General features: G+C 47.0%; 1 pseudogene across 1 annotated transcript in view; it reads left to right on the top strand.

Annotated features, from left to right (window-relative positions):
* Positions 1-5,798: 5,798 nt before the first annotated feature.
* Positions 5,799-23,438, top strand: part of LOC146816444 (ATP-binding cassette sub-family C member 10-like) — an 839,384-nt pseudogene continuing 821,744 nt past the window's right edge. The window contains exons 1-2 of the transcript XR_014962842.1: positions 5,799-5,818; positions 6,744-8,113. The product of XR_014962842.1 is annotated as an ATP-binding cassette sub-family C member 10-like (transcript). The remainder of the gene's footprint in view (positions 5,819-6,743; positions 8,114-23,438) is intronic.

Genomic DNA, 23,438 nt, shown 5'->3' with positions numbered 1-23,438 from the left:
GTTGTCAATCAAGTCCTCGACTGGCCTTGAAGAGGCATCTGGTTTCATTAAGCTATTAAGAATAGAGAAGATTTATTTCGCTGGATTGTTACTATTTATGATTTTAATAGAGAGAAGCTCGGCCCGAGTTTTCCTTATCATTTTATGATATGCTTTAACTACGCTCACATAGTGCACTTTTGATGAGGTGTCATACATCTTTCTCCATTCTCGTTTGAGCACCCTGCAACCAAACAACATTGAACCAGGGAGCAGAGGTCCTTTTGTAGGCCTGACCCTGACATTCACGTATGAAAGTGGCAAGGGCCAAAGTAATCCTTTACTTTATCTCGGACTCTGCGGGTCCACGTTAGAGTCTAGTTCGTGGTGTTAGCTGAAATGTAGCTGCCAAATTCCAACAAATTCAATTTATGCCAAGGCCTTTTAACAGTAGTCTTAGTGGTGATCGTATTTATAATGCTAGTCAGATTTATGGACAAAGAAATCCGAGAGTGGTTGGACCAGGTCATGGGGCACCTTTACCAAAGGCTTGCGATCCGTGCGTGGAACAAACTTGGTTCCACTGAGATAGGTTGTAAAATACTCTGCTCCCCAAGCTGCTGCCGAAGCTTCACAATTGATAACCGAGTAGTTTCTCTCTGAGATACCGGCTTTACAAATCTCATTTTTGATCAATTCAAAACACTTTTGTTGTTTTTATTGCCCCAAAGTGAAAATGGCTCCCTTCTTAAGTGACAATCTCAAACACTCTGTTTTGTCCGAAAACCTCTACACAAACTTGGCATAATATTCAGTGAGGCCAAGGAAAGACCTCAACATGGCTTTATCCATGGGCGATGAAGCTAATTTAATGGCATTCAATAAATTCTCTCTAGGTTTAACACCATTCACAGTAATGCTGTACCCTAAATAAACTACTTGTTCCACAAATAACTTGCACTTCTCACAGCAGGGAGTAAAACCTGCATCCTTCACCCTATGAAATGCTTGTCTGAGGACCATGCTATGTAGATCAATTAAATCACCGACATTTCAAAGAACATCTTGGAAGTGGAAGATGTTATGCATGCTCTTGAACACTTCGTTCATCATCCTTCAAAATACGCTCGCTGAAGAACACAAACCAAAGGGCGTGCATGTAAATTGAAACTTGCCCTCCGTGGTAATGAAGGCTGTTAGTGGTTTAGACATCTTGTACAAAGGATAAGTGTCAACTACTACATTCTGGTTGAGAGATCTAAGGTCAAAAACAAAACCAACACCGTCCATCAGATTTTTCAGTGATTACTACCCGGGGCATCCAACTGTATGTTTCTACTGTTTCAGTCACACCAGTTAGCATCTTGTCTAACATCGCCTTAACCGCAGCATGAGCAACTGAAGGGATTCTTCTCCCTCTATGTTGAATTGGTATGGATTGGTATGGCATCAGGCTTCAATACAATTTTGTGAAAATATCCCTGCAAATGACCCAATCCTTCCTTGCCTCACTTAAAATGTCTGATAATAAACTTTTTCCAACTACCATCACCTGGTTGGACGCTCTGGGATTAATAGTAATTTTGAGGTCATACTTATGTATCCAACCCAAAATAGGCACACCATCATTCACTACATACACTTTTTCCTTAACCTCTCTTTCATTAAATGTTATTGAAGACTCCATGCACCCATACCAAATCAATGATTTCACCTTGATATCCCACAGGATTATATTCCTTAGGCGATATGACCGTTGCCTGATCTTTTACCTGGGTCTACATTCCCCACTCAAAGGATACGATCTTCACACACCTTCATCATGCATTCCTGATCTTCAGTGCTTACTCTTGGTTGACTCCCCTGCTTGCAAACAATAGCAAAGGGGCCTTTATGACCACACTTTCTGCAATCCTTATAGACATCCTCAGTTGGATCCCCATTTAGTTCAGTTGCTAACAGCAAATACTTAAATACATGTTGACCCTCCTCACCAAGCGTGTTCAAGAGTAACACTTTATTCTAGCAACACTAAATTCCTGACCATCTAGTGCTTCAATATATGTCTCAAACATCTCTATCCAATCCTCCTATTTCACTGATAAGGGACCAAGTTGCACCAAAAACAAGGGAAGAGTAATAATGGCATTTTGAGACTGCATAATGGAACTTATGTGAATAATTAGGGCCTATGCAGTATGTAAGTACTTCTTACAATCAACCCTGAAAATCTTTAAAGTCAAAAGGAGTCCATATCGACGGTGTGTAGTTACCAAGAATATTGATGAATGACATGCAGCAAAAGTTGTTGTGCGTATCACTGTATGCGACTCACAGGTGAACCCGGTGTGCGTATCACCGGAATTCACATTGTGATAAAGATGCTGCAATTCTTGTAGAATGACACACTATTTTTATTGATTTTATGCTACAAAAACAGAACATAAAACACCTAAGCAGTGCATGGCTCCACTTTTAAAGAAAGAGAAATTCCTGTCATATGTCTGGACAGTACAGGGAAAAAAACATAAAATAGCAGTAGACATGGCTGAACTGAACTCCAAATGCATAGAACAGCTCAGAAATCAAGAGCACATTGAAGCCAAGTTGTCACGTAGATTACACAGTAAATTACAGTTACACAAGCTTGGCTGCCAGAATCACATTGCCACTGTACTAACAGCACACGCATCATCCCTCCCCGTCAGAACCCTCCTCTGAACCAGAAACTTCTTCCCAAGCAAATATATTGAGAAGATACTCCCACAACATGACTGCCACATGTGCACACTTAGCTTTTTGGGGGGGGTGCATCAGGGGGGCCTTAGGCCCCCTGGCACCCTTGGAATTGCATTCTCAATTTGAGATTATCAATTTGGTAATCACAATTTGCAAATGCATTGCCATTCATTCCTATGGGCCTATATAATTTATTTTGCGATTTCTACATGCATAAGGATTTGCGATTCCCAAATAGCGAATCCTTAAAAATTGCTATTTAGGAATCGCAAATCCTACTTTTGATGCATGTGGCAGTGCATTCTTAGGTGAAGACCACTGAACTGTCAGTTGTGATTAACAAGAATGTTTACACTTTTGTTGTCATGGTACTTATTCTCTCTTTCAGGTGAAGATAATACTTCCAGTTTGACAGAATTATGGTAACTGATCTTCATATTTTCTTTGGTGATGGGGATTATTTCCCTCTGTCATGGTGCCCATCCAGAGCAGTGACGGTTGGTCATTTTAGCAGGTGGCGAGGGGTCACACTCAGACACATTCACTCACAAACATACGTTCACACATGTGCACTCACAACTCTCACACATTCACAACACTCACAAATACACATACATACATACATTCATACATACACATATTTGCGGACCAAACATCAAAAATGATTAAACTTAGCTTCTCTGCAACTTGGGAGAGAAGCCTCAGCGGTCCCAGGAGGGTTGGGACTGCTGCTTTCTCTCATTGATCTTAGGGGATCAGTGAGACTGCTGACTCACCCCAATCTGTGATGAGGAGTTGCTGATTAACACTTGGCCCTGGGCACATAAGGGCTTAAAACTGAAGCATCCAGGTACGAGGCTATCGGTAACGCTCCCCCATGTCATGAGGGGGAGGGCCTCGGGACACTTTTACTGGGCTGAGGAGGTTACACTCACAGGGCTGTGAAATCCTCAGCCTGGCAGAGTTCAGCTCAGGCAGCCATGATCATGTACATTCAGCGCATGTCTAGCTCCTGCCTGCCCGACCTTAACAAGAAAAGTTGTCAGTCAGGCTAACTTTTCCACAGCCCAACAGGCACTCTTCATGTCAGGAAAAAGGCAGCGGGGTGGCCCCTCCACCCATACGGATGGGCTACTGCTGCCCTAGAGGCACTATGTCCTCTGTTATTTTGCTCTTCTTCTGGGTCCTCATTGGAGGATGGCGAGGTGGGTCTTCAGCCTGGACTGGAAGGACATGTCAAGCCACTGCTACCAATGGCCAAAGGTAGTGTCCCAGTAGACACCATCTATCTATACACTAAAGAGAATTAGAAGTATAAAGTCATCATGTCAGTGTCTTTTACTAACACTTTGAGCCAGATTTCACTGCAGCACCACATGTACATGGTCTTGCAACTCTAGCTTAACTTGAACAAAAGTTCAAGTTAAGCTAGAGTTGCAAGACCATGTACATGTGGTGAGCGGTTGAATGTGTCCTGGTCTTCTGGTTCTGGTATATGCCACTAAAACAATCCCCAATTAAAATGATGCACTTGTTTGCTATGCCAATATTTTCTTCTGCTTCATTAGCTTTATTCTTTGGTGATGGAAGAATGATCGGCTGCTGCCTGAACACTGACAGACCGCTGTTTCACAGATGAACACTGTGATAGATACCAGGTTCTGTTACTTTTCAACTAGCTTAATCTATGACCCTTTTAGCTCCTAGAACATTGCCTCCTTACAGAAAGATCATACAGAGAGGGACTCTGTATGTCTCCACCACCTTCTATACTTCGATGTTGAGCTAGCAGTACAAGCTGTGACTTCCGGCCTTGTTGAGCCTACTCTTCTTGCCACTACTAAACCTCATCGGAGTAGGATATGGTAAGACAAATGATGATTCAGGTTAGATAAAAAGAGAGGAGGAGGCCAAGTCAGTCTTATCAGCTAGGTGAGTGGGCAGACCTGAAGGTGGTGTCAGTGAGGAGAGTGTGGGATGTGGAATAGTGGCAGGGAAAAGATAACTAGCACATGGATGAGGCTGCAGGGTTAACAAGCAGAGGAGATGGAACAGGCTGTCACTGGAAATTCCCTCTGAAAAAAGGAGGAAACTGGGTAAGCTAAAGTGGGAATGGTTGTCGTAGGAATGTATATAACAGCAAGGTCCTGAATGTGCCCAGGCAACATTTTTGTTATACCAGCATAATCTTGTGCAATTTCTGGCAATTTACGCTTGTTACTCTAAATTCCTGAATTTACAACATTGCGTCTAATTTCATAGTAAAAAAACTTTAGTGCAAGAAAATCTATTGCAGGAGAACAACACTAATTCAGTTAGTATGTAGGTAGTTTGCATACAATTTTCTTAAATGCTTGGATGGAACCCTTAGTTCACTTTTATTTACCTTTGTCTATAGGTTGTCATTATTCTTTGGATTATGAAGATTGCGCGCCTGAAGAAGGGGTTTTCTTCGAAATGTGTTGCAGTGGTTTATAAATTATTTCGTACTTCTAATGTCCTCATGGTACCAGCAATCAATGAAAAGTATCTGGATGGAAACTAAGGCTTCAGTCCTACCTTTGAAGAAAATTATGAAGAAATGGCTAAAAATGGCATACTTATGGAACTGGAATATGTTAAAACATAGGAAATCATTTGCATCGCTGTGTTATGAGATACTGTCCAGGTTGCTTTTGTATACATTTCTTATGCATTTGATTGATTTGGGCTATGAGATCTTTCCTAGCAACATAAACATGTGCTCTGTGTGCTCCGAATACTTTTATTTGTTCTTTTGAAGAAAGAGTGTAGATTCCGGCATCTTTCATTTTATTAAAGTCATAGACATGTCACAGGTATTCATGAGACCCCTCAGCCAATACCCAATCTCCAGTGGCTAATTGAGCATTACCAAATGGGCAACTCAGTTACATAGATTCTCCTACCCTTAGATATCCTCTAGATAAACACCCTAATGCACCCCTCCCAGACTACTTTGAGCTCTTCTTCACAGACTAATGTCTTACACGTAAGTACCTTAGAGTTATCCACTGTTGTGCGTCTCCTAGGGATCAGTGTCATGGAAGGCTACACCCACTATGGGGATGCAGAGAAGAAAGTAATTTGTGATGTGATAGGCCCCATTTATTTTGTCACTAACCCCACAACCTTGCCTTCAATGTTGTTGCTACCTTTAGTCTCTGTATTACTTGTTTACACAAGGACATACAGATCTAATCATGCATGAACTACGCAGGAGTCTGTACCCTTGAAATGTGAATTTATCTTAGGATGCTTTGTGCTAAAATCGGACTATGTAAGGTTGTATCAGGTTCCCAAAACCCCTGAGAACCTTCAGGTGGGTCTTAAGGTGTTGGTGTTAAACCTTAGATTGAACCTGCTGATGCAATACTCCTAGTCACAATTCTCTGTTCAGTTCATTGGACCTGGATTACTTGGTCTCTCTCATAGCGAATTAACTGATGGACAGTTCCTATTTACACGCATCTCCAAGACATTTAGTGATCTGACGTAACCGCTTCACAAGTACTGGTTCTGACCCTCATTGGAAGACACTTGCTACTGCAGAAAAGTAGCATACATGGGCTGATCCTCCTTCTGTCGTACCCTCTCTAGGCCTTCCATTCATCCCCCTCTTTCTTCCTTCCCCTGTACAATCTTCTCTCACTGTTCATCCCTTCTCTGTCTCTTTTCTAGTCTATGCATCTGCTATTTCACTTGCAGGTTGTGGGTGTGTTGATTTCTGCATGTAAGACAACTCTTGTATAGGGAGGGCTATGGATGTAAAACCAGACTGGATAGCAAGTTCCTTGAGAATCTGGAGGATATCTTTTTGATGACGTACCACATAGGACATAACTCGTAAAATAAGATATTTTCAGACTTCTTAGATTCAAGCTGTAGTCTTCCTCAATCTCATTTGATTTGTGTTCATTTTTCTTGATCAGTAGCCCTCATCCTATACATCTTTTTGCCGATAAATAGATTTTGTATTCCCTAACATTATGCCTTGTTTATTGTAGGTTTCCTGAATCTGATCATCATACCAGACTTTCTTCGAAGCGCCGGATCACTGTTTTATTTCTCTTTGCTGTTCTTGCCATCATCAGTATTATCCTGGAGCCTGTTTTTCTATAGCAGGAAACAATTTCCTTGGAAGTGTTGACTGGTGGAATCTCAGCACTAGCCTGGATCACTCATATATAGCTCTATTCAGGCTCCACAGATCGGCAAATTGCACCCCCAGAGGCCTCTTGGTTTTGATAGTCTTGGTGCTCCTTCTTGTGCCATTCACAATCTTCATCTTTTGAGTGGTATAGCCATAATGGGATGGCATCATAGACAATGCTGCCTAGACCCATTTTGAAACATATTGTCGCTGGCCTGTGTTGCCGCCTACATACTTGCGTTCATGGCTCCTGTTCCCACTCACCAAGCCTTTGTCACCATAAAAGACCACTTGGTTTGCACCCCTCTTCTGACTGATTCAGAGGCCCTAGTGCCCGAGTGGCAGAGGATTGATGAAAAAAATGAGAGTTGGCTTTCACGTTTATTCTTCCTCTGGATGAATCCTTTGTTGAAACGTGGATACCAAAAAGAGCTGAAGCAGCCTGATGATGTCTATCATTTACCATACAATCTCCAAACGCAAATAATCTGCAAGCACTTCAATGCCTGCTGGCAAAAAAAGAAAGCCACCCAGAAGCGGGTATACAGTTTGGCCAACCAAGATGGGAGCAGTAGACTTCTCAGTCCCACAGATTATGCAGATGGGAGTTGTCTTCTTCATGGTACTTCAGATATCCAGAAGGAGGTACGCTTCTTGTCTGTACTCAACTCAGCTTATGGTCTGAGGTACTTCTCACTGGGGATTGTCAGGGTAGTGGTCAGCATCATGGCCTTTGCAGGCCCTCTTTTGCTCAATCGCTTGGTGAATTTTATGGAGAAACGCCATGAACCTTTGAGCTACGGACTACTCTATGCCTTCTGGCTCTTTGCCTGTTCTTTTCTTGGTGCCCTGTTGCACAATCAATTTGATTATGAAGTGCACAAGGTGGAGCTGATGGTCAGAGCTGCAGCTGTGTCCACCATCTACCGCAAAACCGTGAAGGCCAACAGCAGAAGCCTGTCTTGCTTCTCAACGGGTGAAGTTGTCAACTTTATCAGCTCTGACTCGGAGCAGCTGACCAAGTTCTGCTTTGCCTTTCATGAAGTCTGGATCCTGCCCACCGAGTTTGCTGTTGCCTTCTATATGCTGTACCAACAAGTAGGGCTAGCATCCCTGGCAGGTCTGGGACTCACATTGCTTCTCGTGCCAATAAACAAGTGGATTGCCACCCGTGTCTTGAACAACTACTTCAAGTTCATGGAGCACAAAGACACACGTCTTAAGGTAAAATTATTTTCTATGCATTTAATTACTCCTGGTCGTGCACTGCAGTACTGTTTTCAACAAGATTGCTAAATATAACATCCCTGCAGATGGCACACTACTTTTCTCATTCTTGATTCTATGATTAGAAAACACATTTTGAAAAATACTCAGTGGTCTATAGATGTGTGTCAAGTCCTTTGGATACTTCTCTTGTCAAGGTCTAGGTATGGGTCAGATGGCAGAACCACCAGTACCTTCGAAGAATTGAATTAATTTCTTAACAAACAAGATGTTAAATGGTCTTGAGTTCTGAGGCTTTCAGTGTCCCAGTAGACTTTTTTTTAGATTCTCTGTTTATCAGGGGAAGCTAGTTTAACCAAACAAATGATCATTACACCCAGAAACTTGAATAGAAACAACCAAAGGCAATAGAGAAGTACCTTAAGGAAAACAAAAACTCTCAAATGTTGTGAAGTGACCACTTAGCATCAAAGTAAAGGTATGGTGTTATATGTTTCCCTACTAGAGTGCTGAGATCACCACACTACAATCACAGTACACCTCTACTCAGGTTTGTAGTGCATGCCTGTCCTACTGTGCATCATGCACTAGAATGAACATAGAGACATCTTCAGAGCTTATACTGCACATCTCTGCACTAGTATGTAGAGCACTATGTAGGCGTAAACTCCTGAGGCTTGAGCCGGGAGACAGTCGCTACAGCGCTATTTAGTATTGTGTGAAGCTGGAGGGATTCTAAGAGTGGTTTTATTCAGGTAGTTTTAAACCTGTTTTTAACCTGTTGTATTTTTGTGACTGTGTTCTTAACAAGCACTCTTTTAAATACAAAGCGTTTTAAAATATCTTCACGATCTTTTCACCGGCACTCACCTCCTGTGCAGTCTTAGCTCCTCGCTCCCCAGTACTCTTTATCACCCGCCCAGCCGCCATCTTAGTAGTAGCGCAGGGAGCAGTCTAGCGTCTGCTCCCCTCACGCTACAAAAGAGGGGCATGGTGCGAGCGCGCAGTGGGTGCGCCAAAGGCAAGCACGTCTGCGCCCGTCTGCGCCCGTCCGTGGCCGACCGGGGCACGGGGCCAGGAACTCTGCCCCTTTTCCTTCCACCATTCGGAGGTATAGCTCCCAGGTTCTCCTCTCACTTAGAGGTAAGGTCTCCCCTCTATGTGTTCCCTTCTGCAACCCCACAGATCAAGGAGTGACCTGTTCCCACTGTGGCTTTCAACTCCCTGGGGCTCCTACGGGCGAAACTTCGCCAGTCCGCATGTACTTACTGAATTGCAGATCTCTTCCCAAGCATAGTACTGAGATCTCATTGCTCCTAGAGGAATTTTAACCGGATGCCTTATTTCTGATGGAAACCTGGCTCCACTCTGAATCTGACCCTGATATCATTAATGCCCTTCCTAAGGGCTATTTGATTCTACGGGCAGACCGCCCCACAAGGAGAGGAGGCAGTCTGGCCATTATCTATAAGGAAGGATACAACTGTCGGAGCCTATCTAACTCCATACCTGATTGTGAAAGCCTATCCTTCGCTTTGGATTTCTCAGTCACCTACACCTTCTCTGGGACACTTATTTATCGTGCACCGGGATCTCTGGGGCAATTTCTCCATGGCCTTTCTCCCCTATTAGCTGACTCAGTGTGTAGCTCGGCCAACTACTCTCTGTTAGGAGATTTTAACATTCACTTTGACAATTCCGATGACCATAATGTCTCTGATCTGTCTGAAAACCTTGCTACATTACAACTGCTACAGTTAGTCACTAAACCCACTCACTGTAAGGGCCATTTGTTAGATCCTATTTTTAGCAATTGCTCTGACCTTCTGGTGGAAAACCCTGTACCTCTCCCCTGGACAGATCACTTTCTGATTCCGTTCAAGCTGCTTATTGTGCATAGCCCCCTTCCTCCGCCTACTGCTATTCGGGCAGAGCGGAATTGGTCTAAACTCTCCCGAGTGGACTGGACCTTGGCCCTCGAATCATCAAGACCACCCCCTATATCAGATCCTACCCTAGCTAACCTTAATTTCAACAACTGGATTCTGAACTCTCTAGATGCAATTCTTCCTTTACAAAGTAGTAAACCCAAACGTGCCACAAAAACTGCCCCTTGGTATTCCCAAGAGTTGCGAGAAAGTAAACGATACTGTAAAAAACTAGAGAGGAAATGGCGGCTAGATTTTTCACCCTCCAGGAAAAGGGACTATAGAGCTGCTATAAAAACCTATAAGCAAAAAATCATAACGGCACAAGCTGCTTTCTATGAAACAAAAATTAATGCAGCTGCATCTAAGCCTAAAGAGATTTACAATATCGCTAAAACTCTTCTCAAACTCCCAGAAAAAACTCCCAACTCTTCGGACGCCCAACGTCGTTGTAACGATTTGGCAGAGTTCTTTCATAGTAAGATCCAAGTGATCTACTCCACCTTCCCAAATACCCAACCTTTTTCAACATCTACTAAAGCTGTCGGGTCGGAGGAACTGTCCCGGGCTACTCTGGAAAAGCTCCCTCTACTGAATCTGGTCAGCCTACAGGCTCTGATGTCCCAGGTTAAGTCTGGCTCGCCTAATGACCCCGCGCCCCCGCGATCCCTGATCTCGGTCAGCCCGCTCATCATGCCGATTATCAGAGATCTGCTCAATGCCTCCCTGACCACCGGCATAGTCCCGCTACCTTGGAAACAGGCTATGGTAAAGGCCCTGTTGAAGAAACCCAACTTAGATAGTAACAACCCGTCTAACTATCGTCCAATCTCTCTGTTACCTTGGTTGAGCAAAATTCTCGAGAAACATGTCAACAAGGTATTGACGCAGTTTCTCGAAACCAACCATTTGTTGGATCCCTCCCAAACTGGGTTCAGGCCCCTGCATGGGACTGAGACCGCCTTGGTTGCAGTGACGGAGGAGGCCAGGAAGATTATTGATCAAGGAGGGACTGTGGCCATCCTCCTCCTTGATCTAAGTGCTGCATTTGACACTGTTAATCACAGCATTCTTCTCCAGAGACTTTCTAACCTGGGAGTCTCCACCCAGGTTCTCCTCTGGTTTAAGTCCTTTCTGTCCAACCGCTCTTTTCAAGTCTTCGAGAATGAGGCTATCTCCCCTCGCAAACCTCTAGGGTGTGGAGTACCGCAGGGCTCCTCTTTAAGCCCAACACTTTTTAATATCTATATGACCCCGCTGGCTGCTATCGTCCGCCCTTTCGGGATAAAAATTGTAACCTATGCAGACGACACACAGCTAGTAGTCGCTCTTGATCAAACCCTGGCACAGACTACTAGTAATCTGAGGGACTGCCTTGAGGCAGTCGCTTCTTGGATGAACTCCTCTTGTCTTAAATTAAATGGAGATAAGACAGAGATGATGCTCCTGGGAAAACCTGCAAACGCCTTCTATAATATCTGCTGGCCATCATGCCTCGGCCCCATTCCTACTCCCAAGGATTCAATTAAGAGCTTAGGATTCTGGCTCGATAAGACCCTTACCTTCTCTCACCAGGCGGCCATGCTTTCAGCCACCTGTGTCGGTATGCTCAGGCTTATCAAAAAAATTCTCTCCAGACTCCCCTTCAAAGCCAGACAGATCATGACACAAGGACTGGTACTTTCTCGCCTGGATTATGTGAACGCCGTTTATTTAGGGGCACCCCAGTCCACCATCAATAAATTGCAGGTCATCCAAAACTGTGCAGCACGAATGCTCCTGCAAGCCCCCCGCCTTGTCTCTATTAAACCTGGCCTAAGGAAATTGCACTGGCTCCCAATTAGGGAAAGAATTGCTTTTAAAAGCTTATGTATCGCCCATCGCGCCTTCTGGAAGGCTGGCGCCACCATTAATCATTCTCTGATTTCCCCTTATCTCCCTAACAGGCATCTTAGGTCGGCTTCCTTGTTTTTGACCTTAGTGCCAAAAATTAAGAGATCTAGAGCAGGCGGACGATTGTTTTCCTATAACTCCTCAAGACTCTGGAACTCCCTCCCTCTCCATCTGCGTTCAGAGCCCAACCATCTCTCCTTCCGCAAGGGGTTAAAAACGCTGCTGTTTACCACCACTGACTAGGTCCCCCCTCCCACTCATGTATACTCAGTTCGCTAGCGCTGGGACGCCTCAGGGTAGCCATCGCGCTTTATAAAAACTCCATTCATTCATTCATTCATTCATTCATTATGAGAGAGAGAGGGAGAGTAAAAAAGAGAGTGATGGAGAGAGAGATTGGGAGTAAGAATGAGTATGTAGCGTTAGTGTAACTGCTCATAAGCCACAGGAGGGAAAGGCCCAGGAGGGCTCGGCCAGCCTGTATTTTTGTCTCTCCCCCTAAGTGAAAAACCTCTGGTTTGTTTTTTTGTTTTTCCTAATTTTTTTGTGTTCTGTTTTTAATCCAATTTTATGAGTTCCTGAATGGTGAGAGAGGAGCCGCTGCAAGGCCCAAGGCCTGTTTTTGGAAACCAAAAAGTTGGCATAGTCAGACTGATGCTGAGGCGATGGGCACAGGGTGGCGTACATGTCAACATTTTTTAACTGGAAGGTTTTGGAAAAACAAATCTGGGCATGTATTTTCCCTATTGGCCTATATTGCAGCAGCAGCAATTGTATTGGGGAGACACCTAAAATAAAGGCATTTTTCGTTTTAAAAATCTGGAGTCTCCCACATGAATCCGATCTGTTTGCATGTATGGGTTGGGCCTCATCATATCTAGAATCAAATTGGCTGGGAGCAGGGTCACTTCCTATTCAGGCCCAGCACATGTACCACTGCATTTACACAGCCAAGGAAGAGCACTGTCTCCTAGTGTTTACATTCTGTTTTTGCAGCACCCTTCAGCACATTGGGTTCAGCATGTGCAACAAGCCTGACAGCTACACCAGAGCATGCGTTTGGTGCTGGAGAAGAGGGGACAGAGGTGGATGCTATACAGACAGTAAATGCTGTTTGACCACTTTATCACTTGAACATGATATGATCCTACTTGTAACCTTTCTCTGTAGAGACCAAGCATGACTGATCTGCGGCCTCAACGAGGCATCACATTTAAGAGAACGGGTTATGGTTCCTAAAAATTTTGTAGGACTGTGTATTAGATCAACAAACGCTTCATAATGAATGATTTGAGTCTTCTAATCTCAGCAGTAAATGTTGGTTCGGCTAGCTCACAGTACCACATCTAAACTCCTAAACCTCAAGAGTCATAGATGCTGTCTGTAACCTCAAGCATCACCACAATTACTCCCAAGGAATTAGTGGAAACAGATCTAATGCTTTTGTTTGCCACTTTGTATGCCCAATGTTTCACAAAGAGAAGAGACACTAATACATTTTCAAATGTTTATTGAAATTATATAATCCTTGTAAATAAAATATGAACTGTGATCATTAGACAGATGAGACACATCATTGTTATAAACATTATTAGAATACTGAAAAACACAAACAAACAATTCAGCCATGTTAGTTGTGCCTAATGTTACTCTTCTCTATCTCTACTATCCCTACACTAGCGAGAGCATGGTGGGAGTACCCTTTTGCCAGACCTGTTGGAGTGATCTAACCCCATACCTTGGTGTAATGTCTCAGGAAGCCAGCATCAGTGCATTAATGAATGCACTTTGTCTCAGTGCACATGCCTGCACACATCTGTCTGCGCAGCGATCTTCCTTCTTAGGATGAATGTCGGGGCCTGCTAATCTGCATCTCAGTCACAGCTCTCAGCAGCTTTCATGATAACTCTGGTGTGAAGTGCCTCTCACCGAATTCAAAATGAATGCTGTTAAAAAATAAAACCCCCAAAAAAGAGAGAGTTTACCCCAGTTAGACCAAAAGGGACCGGGTAGTTATAATTCCCTTCTGTGTCACATTCACTAAACTTTAAATGCTTTGCACTGAACCAGAATCTGCATAACAATATTAAATGTTGTGACTAGTCTATTTGAATAGGTATATTTTATTACAAATAATGCAAACAAAGACCTGCTTTTGATTGCACTTCTATTTAAAATTGGTTAAAAATCAGCACAATAATACAGCTAATTGGCAATGTCTTTAGACCAAACTTTTCATAAAAACATTACAGATACATGATACTCAAATCTCTTTTATACATCTGAATTAAAACACATTGTCCTTTGACAACATCATTTTTTGATTCAAATGTATTGATATATTGTTTTTTGTCATATATCAATGGATTTGTGTATCATATACCTAATGTTTTTATGAAAAGTTTGGTCTAAAGACATTGCCAATTAGCTGTATTATTCTGTATTATTCTGATGATTTTTTTAAAAAACATATTTTATTTGTCAAAAGCACGTAGAAAGCAGAGCTCTGTGACCCAGAGACTTCAGTAGCATCAATAGACATTATTATGACTTTGACACTTTTCTCGTAAACATAAAAGAATGTTGAAAGGAATTACCGTTAAATCAAAACATTGTGATGATTTTTAACCAATTTTAAATAGAAGTGCGATCAAAAGCATGTCTTTGTTTGCATTATGTGTAATAAAATATACTTATTTAAATAGCCTAGTCATAACATTTAATATTGTTATGCAGATTCTGCTTCAGTGCAAACTATTTAAAGTTTAGTGAATGTGACACAGAAGGGAATTTTGTTATTTGACAAGAGTTAAAAAATAAAACACCATCCGTATCTCATTCTGCTAGGGACGCAAAATAACATCTTGTGAGATTGACAATATTTTTTCGCGTCGGTCGTGAGTTACTGCTGCTGCTGCGTGGAGCGAGGTGTAGCGGGTGAACACAATTGAGCAGAATTGAAACGCCGCCACGTCGGGTGGCGCGGTGACCAGAGAGCCTCTAGGTGACACCGGGTCATCTTGTGGAGCCCCGCAGCCCAACAGCACTAGTGGCACAGAGCTGGCATAGCTACTTCCACAGAAAGGTACATTTCTTGAAAGAATACAAGAATACGGTGGTAGTTATGGTCTACGGGCGCTAACTACACGAATAAGTATCACACAGGGACACTGCAAGCAATCGAGGAGAGGGACGCCGAAAGCTTAATTGCTGCCTCGCGGGATTGTACCGTGCGCTCTACGGCTGGCCCCCCCCCTCGGCTCCCACCGATTTGTGATTCCCAGTGGTGGGAGCCCCTACGATCTTGCAGTCAGTGGGAGGCCAGCTAAGCGTGACCAAGCGTAACTGAGTTTCAGCGCCCCAGATGCAGGAGTTCGGCAAGAGCACTGCAGTAGCGTTGAGGGGTCGGTGTGCTGATTTCCTTCTATTGGAGTTGGCCCGGACTTCGTTGAGCAGGAAACAAGCTGAGGGTAGGTGTGTGAGAGAGTGAGAGTGAGAGAGAGTGAGAGCGGGGCCACCTTTAGTGGTGGCCGCAGAGTGAAGTGCCCAGGTGAGCCAGCGGAAGCGGCTCAACTAGGTTGGGTGCGGCTTGCGGTGCCCCAGTGTGCTCTGCTCTCAGCTCTCTCTTCCCCTGTCCTCGCTCCAGACACATTACCTGGAGTTTTTAATTACGTCCACACGGTGGCTACATCAACTGCTGCAGTCATCACGGCAGCCCCACCGGCCCGCCTCTCGCTAATCCATCATTCGTCTTCTGCCCCCCCCCCCCCAGTGCGAGCCTGCTTCCGCCCACCACCCGCGAAATTGGGCTTAGATCTGGACTCACAAACTTCTACTACCCGCCACTGGCCTTTTGACACCGACACTCAGATCTGGCTGGAGGCTGCACTTAGCCTTTACTCTGCCCTACAGCCCCACATCGCCACATATCCCCAGACGTAACCTGACGTAAGCTGTTCAAAGCCTGTTTATAGCGCACTAATGCTTCAATCCACCATCACCGCCACTCCTCTGCATCGCAGTACCTCTGCCCCTTTCTTCGGTAAGTAGCCGATGCGCTATAGCCAGCTGCTCACTTTGGGTGCAGCTTGGTTGCAGACAGGCAGGCCTAAATCGCAGCGAGCCGTAGTGAGTGGTAAGTTGCGTGCTATCTACTAAGTACCACTTTCAGGGCTTCGTCTGGGTGCCAGCCAGTACAGTGCAGTGTGGAGGGGTTCTGCAGACACTGCCTGACTTTGCTAGAGCAGTGGCCTGTGAACCGGAGGGGCTATCTTAGGAACTAAGGGGAAGACTGACAAGCGCTGAGCGGAGAGCGGGGAGCAAAGTGGAGTGTAGAGTGAAGGGCTTGTTGTGGCCGGAAAGTTGAAGCACGTTATCCCGATTAAGCGATAAAGCGACTGGAAGTAGGAGCCAAGCAGGTACGCAAGCACGTAAATGAGAGTGAGATGACCACCAGAAAATTGGGCTCAGGGCGCATGTTCTCCTTATCACCAAGTCAACCTCATAAATTAAGATTGTTTAGTGGCACTAGACAATTACAGCATCTCTGCTATAAATCCCACCCTGTTATAACTGGCTTTTCCCAAAAGTTGCCCCGGACCACTCCTGAGGTGGTAGCAGTGGTCCAAGAAGGCCAGACCTTTAATTTCCTTCCTGCATTGTCTTCTTTGTTGCCTCCGGCGGAATCACAGGTGCAGCCTTGCGAAGGGACCCAGACCTGGGCTCAGATCTCTGAAAGAGTGGAGGATGGTCCTAGTGAGCAATCGCTTGACCCACCTCCCTGTGCACTTGCGGACTCCGATCCTCTTGTCATCCAGCAGAGTCAGCCAATCACTATTAAATAAGACAAAGCAGTCAATGCAGTCAAGGAAAGACTGTACGTCTGAGTTGATACCGGTTGTTTCACCAGCTCCGGTGGACACCTATAAGGGATTATGCGTCGATGACGGTTTGGATGATCGCCTGGGCGATATTCCCATGGTGGAGAAGGCAAAGTTCTGTGAAGAACCATTGCCAGGAGAAGACTTTACACTCCCGGACATTGATATAGAAGCTCAAACAAGGGACTGGGGAGACCATCTTGACTTTATGCACAAGGATGATTAGCCAACGAGTGGACTCAGGGAAAAAGACACGCCAATTGTAAGCTCCTCTCCTAGGCGTCTTTCCATGCCTTTGTTATACTGTAGCACAAGTCATCTGTTAGGTACTTTTATGGAGTCTGCCCATGATGTATTTCTGCCTGGCTCACAAGTGAAATGGGGAAATGAGAGGGAGGTTGTGCCTTCAGAATATCTTGTTTGTATCGAAAAAAGTCCTAAATTCTATATTGTCTTTACTAGAGAAATCCGTACTGAGCTCTGACCACATACTGGAAATGAGTTCTGCAATGGCATTTGAAGTGCAAAAGGTAAATAAGTCTGTCATCATACCTATCTCTACGACTCATTCCCAGATGGGAGAACGGCCAAATGAGAGGTCAGTACCATACGTCCCCCTCGGGAGAGTCGAGAAATGCCTCAGTACAGGCAGGAACTCCAATTTTCCTGGTGCTTCCCATAATTCCTTTGTGTCACCTCGAAAAGGAAGAGCTTTGTTTAAGCACACTATTCGAGGAGGCCGAACTGAGCCTCCCTTCGGAGAAGACTACTTTGAAAATCTTCCCTCTGTTTAAGAAGGATAGAAAGGGGTGCGCCTGTGAAGTCGAGAAAACTAGGGGCCATACCGAGCAAACCAAGCAGGTAGGGAGGGTGAGAGGGGAGTGGGGGGCCTTAATCTCCCCCTCCACTCAGGTACACTCCCCTTTACTGCCAGGGAAGGGAGAACAGAAAGTAATAAATCATAAGGGGGAAAACATGAAAAAGAAACATAAATAAAACAAGACGATTTTCTAAACCAAAAGCGTCAAAATTGCATTTATCCCGGATCCTGGAAAGCCAGAGCGATACTCATTTAATAATGGGGAAAGGAGACCCCAAGTCACTATTAGCAGATGGTAACCTAAGAGAACCCACCAGTGCGCCCATGGTACCAGCTGGGAGATTAGGGACCCTGGACCGGCAGTACCTCCATCAACTCAGTTGTTGCAGCTCCTTCAGGTAACCCATCCCTTCTTGATTAATGAGATTGCTCATCCATCGGGAGGGCAAACGCGAATTGGATATGGGGTTCCCTCATTACAGACAGGGTCTGGGGTCACTGATTCCAGGGTGGATGGTAATCTAGAGGGAGGGCCTCATTTTCCAATTATTACGCAGGCTGGGCTGAATAGAACCCCCACAGCGACCGCATCTTCATTCATCAGAAACACTGAGGCATCAACTTCTAATGTCGTCTCAGGGAGGTACCAGTCACTAATCATCATGAGAGGAAAGAGAGTAACCAATGGACACAACTCAAGAGAGAGGGAGGGAGGGTGGAGGGAGGGAAGGGGTCATAAGTTGGGGAATTTGAATTTAATGCAGCAGCAATACACCAAGAAAACCCTAAGCAATATATAGACTGAACAGTATGTAATGTGTTGGTATACCAAATGCCAATAAAATCTGGTTTAAAAAAAAAAACAATGTAGACCTAATGTTTGTAGATGTTCAAATCTTCTAGATATAAATGAACTTTGAATGACAGGATACAGCGAGGAAGTGCTTAATTTGTGCCGGTAGTTGTTGGTGGTGCTGGCACTTATTTGATGGGACCACGAAACTGGATTGTTGTCTCACTGCTAGCGGGCCTGATCAAGTGCATCCAGAAAGTGATGGACCAACACAAGATGGCTGCCATACAGGAGCTCCGTTAGGGAGCTTTGGGGTTAGGAGTACCTATATCGGTAGGTATACCTTGTTTACCCCGCCATCCACCCCCCAACTCTGACCCCTTCTTTACCAAATATCTTCGAACTTGCCTGTTTGTCATGCTGAGGCTGGCGCCTTCCCCTCGAGGCTGGCTGTGGAATCCTGTGCCGGTAAAGTGCGTGGAACTCGGAGTTGAGAAGAACCAGTGGAGTGCTTCCCTCCCCCTGCCACGGTGTTTGGCGTTGTGGCGCTTCTAAGGAAGTGTTGGTGAAGTGCGTGGACCTCGGAGCTGGGAAGAACCGGTTGAGTGATTCCCGGAACATCGTTTGAGTTTGGAGTCTCCCCCCTCTCCTGCAACGGGGAAGGGCTGTGTGGCGCTTCTATTGATCTTCACGGGAGGAGTGCTTCCCGGAACATTGCAGGAATTGTGTAAGGCTGCCCGGGGGGGGGGTTGCGTAGCGGCCCGCCCCTTGGAGGGCGGCCGCCTTAGTGCCACAGGAAGGCACAGGGGTGGGAGGTCGAGTCCCTGGGCTAGTCCAGGGGAGACCCCAGCAGATAGCTGCTTCCGGCGAGGGCGGGGAGGAGACAGGGGTACATATACTGTCTCCGCCCCCTCCTCGTCCTCTTGTCCGCTCGTTCGCCTGGCGCACCGTCTTGAATGTTGTTCTAGCGTCGTTGGGACCCTGCGACGGGGTTGGAGTTCATGTTCTCGTCTGCTTGGTCGGGGCTGCACATCGCCGGAAGATAGGTTAGTGGTAATCCCACAGTGGGCCACACCCTGCAGGGTAGCGAGCTAAGCTCTCGGGCCGCCTTTCCTGTTGGGGTAGCATGCGGGGACGGTGAGAGCGCTCTGGCCTGGCCGGGTGTATCTCCAGTGTATGCAGCCACACGGCTTGTCTTAGTCGAGTAGCCAGCGAGACGGTGATCGGGGAGGGCGGCCAACGCGAAGGGTAGGTTGGTCGGGCCCGGGGGTCTCGGGTGGCACAGCGTGGGGGGTTCCTCTGCGCGAAGTCCACACAGCTTCTATAGCTGTGTGCGTCTGTTATAGGCTCTCCGGGTCGTCGTCTTCGCGGGTGGCGAAGTAAGGCGGGGAGGGGCCTCCATTGGGCCGGTCAACCTCCTTGTTGCGATGGTCAGGGGCCGGCAGGGTCGGAGTGCTCCTGTATCCCTGTCTTGGCAAGGGAGCTGCTAGTTGGGGGCCGGGTCGGGCCCGGCACGACGGGTTCACGGGCAGCCTGCCGAGGATCAAAGGGTGCGGAGTATGCCGGGGTTGCTTTCCCCGGCGTGTGGGACAGTTGCAACGCGGCCGATGGTGGTGGTAGTTTTATGGTCCGCATTGCTTGCAAGCACGCTGTCCTGCGGCACTGGTGCACCTCTGCAGGTTGGCAGCGGTAGGCTTTAGGCGGCGAGTCCGGGGACCGCTGGGGGCAATATCTTTAGCCAGCTAGGGGATGTCCACACGCCCGAGCGGCGAGACTGGGCTGTTCGGGGCGTTTAGCGGCATAACCGGGCGGTAAACGGTTCACACATTTGTATGAAGGCTTTTGGCTGTTCGATCCCAGTGGTAGACGCTACCACCTTGCTTGCCGTTACATGCTTAGGTGCTTGGTCCGGCCCAGAATATGCTTTGGTGCTGTTACGCCATACAGGGGGAGCCTACTTTCGCGCAACTCGCAATCACGGCATGGCACTGTCTTATCAGCCCGCCCCCCCCCCTTACATGCTTGTGATGGGTTGGAGGCAACGACTGCTTGGCGGGTAGCAGCCGGAACCGGTCCGCGCTGGCTCGTTATCTTAGTGGCGCTGGATAGGTGTCGCCAGCTCTCATGAGGCCGGTGAGAGTGGTTTGTCCATCAGCCCCCCCTCCTCTGTCCGTGTGATTCTTACCCGGTATGGGGGTTGAGTCAGGTTTTGATTTGTGCGGGCGCAGCGGTCATGGGGTGGATATGCCTGTAGCCTGTTCTATCCCTCTGCGGCGGTTCTGTTCAACGAGGTTGTGGATCTTTATTTCGTGGCTGGAGACCCTGATTTTGGCTTTCCCCACCCTCAGGGGATCATTGTGCGTGGCGGGAATTAGATTTACAACTGCGGGGCCTAAAGGCTGATGTTGCATAGTTTGTGGTCCCTGAGTACATGCATTCTGGTAGTCCAGCACGTCTTGCCAGGGCCCTTACGGAGAGTCGCCATGGGGGGCTACTCGCACCTCCATCCCCCCCTCCCCGGGCATCTGCCTTCGTCACCCTGGGGACACAGGCGAGATTGTGGGGAGAAGTGGAAAGAACCACTGTGGGGTTTGGTGCGGCCGGTTACTCGCACGCCTGTGGTAGGTGAATTAGCCCAAATGAGAGTGCGTCAGCTTAGCATGCGAGGGTTGGCAGGATTGATGCACAAATTCTCCAGTTGTGCTCCGTTCCGAATAATTATTAGATAGTTGTGTATTTCAATGCGCACAAACAAGTGGTTTCAACTCGCAGGTGTGCATTATACCGTGCCAGTTGTTCACCTCTGCTTCAGGTACCGGCCCCCGTGGTGCCAAGCAATGCGGTTTGCGGGTGGCAATGTCTCGGCAGTTGGGCTTCATGGCACATTGGCTGTGCCGATGGCGGGGAAGCAGAGTACGCGGGCCTCTGTCTCAGCGTGGGCTCAACTCCCTGCGTTTCTGGCCAAATCACTTAGCGCCCGAGCCTACCTACGAACAGATTGATTGTCCTTGTTGGGGCCAGACTTTGAAGGGGCATTGGGTTGCTATATACATTTAAGGGCTGTGGGTCCAATTGCTAATTTGGTGGGCCGTGGTCCATGGGTTACGTATCTCCCAGCAGGCAGCGCATGCAGGACGGCTCAGGGAGGGGAGTTATAACGCGATGTTTTAGCAGGAGCGGGTCTCTGGTGGCGTCTATGTCCGCAGGTTTCTTCCCCCAACCCACCCTTCTATTCGTCCCGTGGCCCCAACCAGTGGGCACGGGCGGAGAGGCTGGAGCTGCCGGGCTCGGCACTGCAAAGAGAAGTCCTTGGGTGGGAGCTCCACGATGGGAGCAGCGACCTCGAGTCCCGACTAGTTGGGCGAACGTGGGGGGGATGACTAAGAGCAAGCACTCTGCGGCATGGGCGCCACCCGCAGTGTTTGATCAAGATACAATTACAGGCCACCCTTGGAAATTGGTCAAAAATTTAATTGCTGGTAATAATTTAGAACTACGCATAGGACAGTCTGTGATGTGCTACGTGCCTGCCAAACGCGGGTCTTTCATGACGCAGCACAACTATAAAACTACGGTGTAACACACAGGTATCACATGGTCTTGGGGGAGGCATGGGCTCGTAGCCAATCTGCAGGACATACATCACTCTACAGGTTTCTAGCCGGCAGTGACTTCATTCAGGAGCCTGAATTTGACAGTAAGGCAGCATATATATGTGGAGGTGTGCCCAGCAAAGAGTATGGCGCCGTATTACATATGTGGTCAAGGTTATGGTATTTCAGTGCTTTCCTTCCCTGCCTGCTGGGGCTTTTCCTCCGCAGCTGCTTCCGGTATCTTCGGCTTTTCTTTGGTGTCGGTAGGGCTGTTTGTGACTCTGGGTTCCGCTAACAGCATTGGATCCCGGGAACCTTTAGATCTGGTTGTTATGCTCAGCAGTTCTTTGAGAGACAGCTATTGTCACTCTGCCGATCCGGGATGCTTCTTTCAGTCACTGAAATATAAGGATCACTGGGTCGGGCTACGAGTGTACTAGGGATGTGGGCCACAGTGGAGTTTGGCCGGTAGGACTGGATCCCAGTTTCGGGATCTCGTCCCTGGATGTTGTATTTATGAATGCTCCCAGACTGGAAAGACAAATTTAAGGGATGCTCCTTACGCTTTTCGTGATGCAGGCATGGCGACCCCAGGCTGGCATCTTAGTCATCTGGACTGTGCAGTTTCAAGTTTAGGAGGACACAGCTCCCTCATTTACAGCCCACCTGAATTCCCCCGCTCAGCAGGCTGGTGGGGCGATTACGGAGGGAGCCGGATGGAAGTTATTAGGGGTAGTTATTTGTCCACGTCCTGGTCGGGCCCTGGGTGCTTGTCCCAGGGGTGCTTTGCCAAGGAGTACAGGCTTCCGGGGGGAGCACAAGTGACTTGGCTGATGGAGGAATCTCACATTCTTCAGGCTCGTAGGGGACCATTCTTCCGCCGTGGGCGGTCCTGAGACCAGTTTATGGGGCTTTAATAGCCACATTGTCTGATAGAACCTTTTTAATTTCTGCAATTTTGTGCTTTTGGCAGCCAAAGAGAAGTCCACGGGACCAGTGCATCTGCAGCCCCGACTCGTGGGCTGGCCGGGCCTCAGTAGGGTAGGTCGATTGATGGTATTTTGTGCCGCGGCTCGGGGTCTAGACCGGGTTTTGGGGCCTTGGTTGCGGGGCCTCAGTAGGGGAGGTTTATTGATAGTATTTCGTGCCGCAGCAGGGAACTGGACCTGGTTTTTGGGGGACTTGGTTGCGATATTTTGTTCCATTGGCAATTGAGACTGAGTGACCTTGGAACACCTAGTACATGCTCGGTGTGCTGGTGGCCGGTCTGCATGCCACTGCCAGTGCCTGAGCAAGCTGGGTAACCCTGCAGACCAGTTATAACTCTGGTCAACAATTGAAGCTGCGCAGGGCTCCCTCGGTTCTGTCGGTGTCTTTTACATTAGCCGGGTGCTCCGGGCACCCTTCACCGCGGT

This window comes from Triturus cristatus, chromosome 6 (assembly GCF_964204655.1).
Source record: "Triturus cristatus chromosome 6, aTriCri1.1, whole genome shotgun sequence".
In the NCBI taxonomy this organism is placed as follows: domain Eukaryota; kingdom Metazoa; phylum Chordata; class Amphibia; order Caudata; family Salamandridae; genus Triturus; species Triturus cristatus.
Note: the sequence above shows the minus strand (reverse complement) of the source record. Positions and strands in the feature narration are given on the sequence as shown.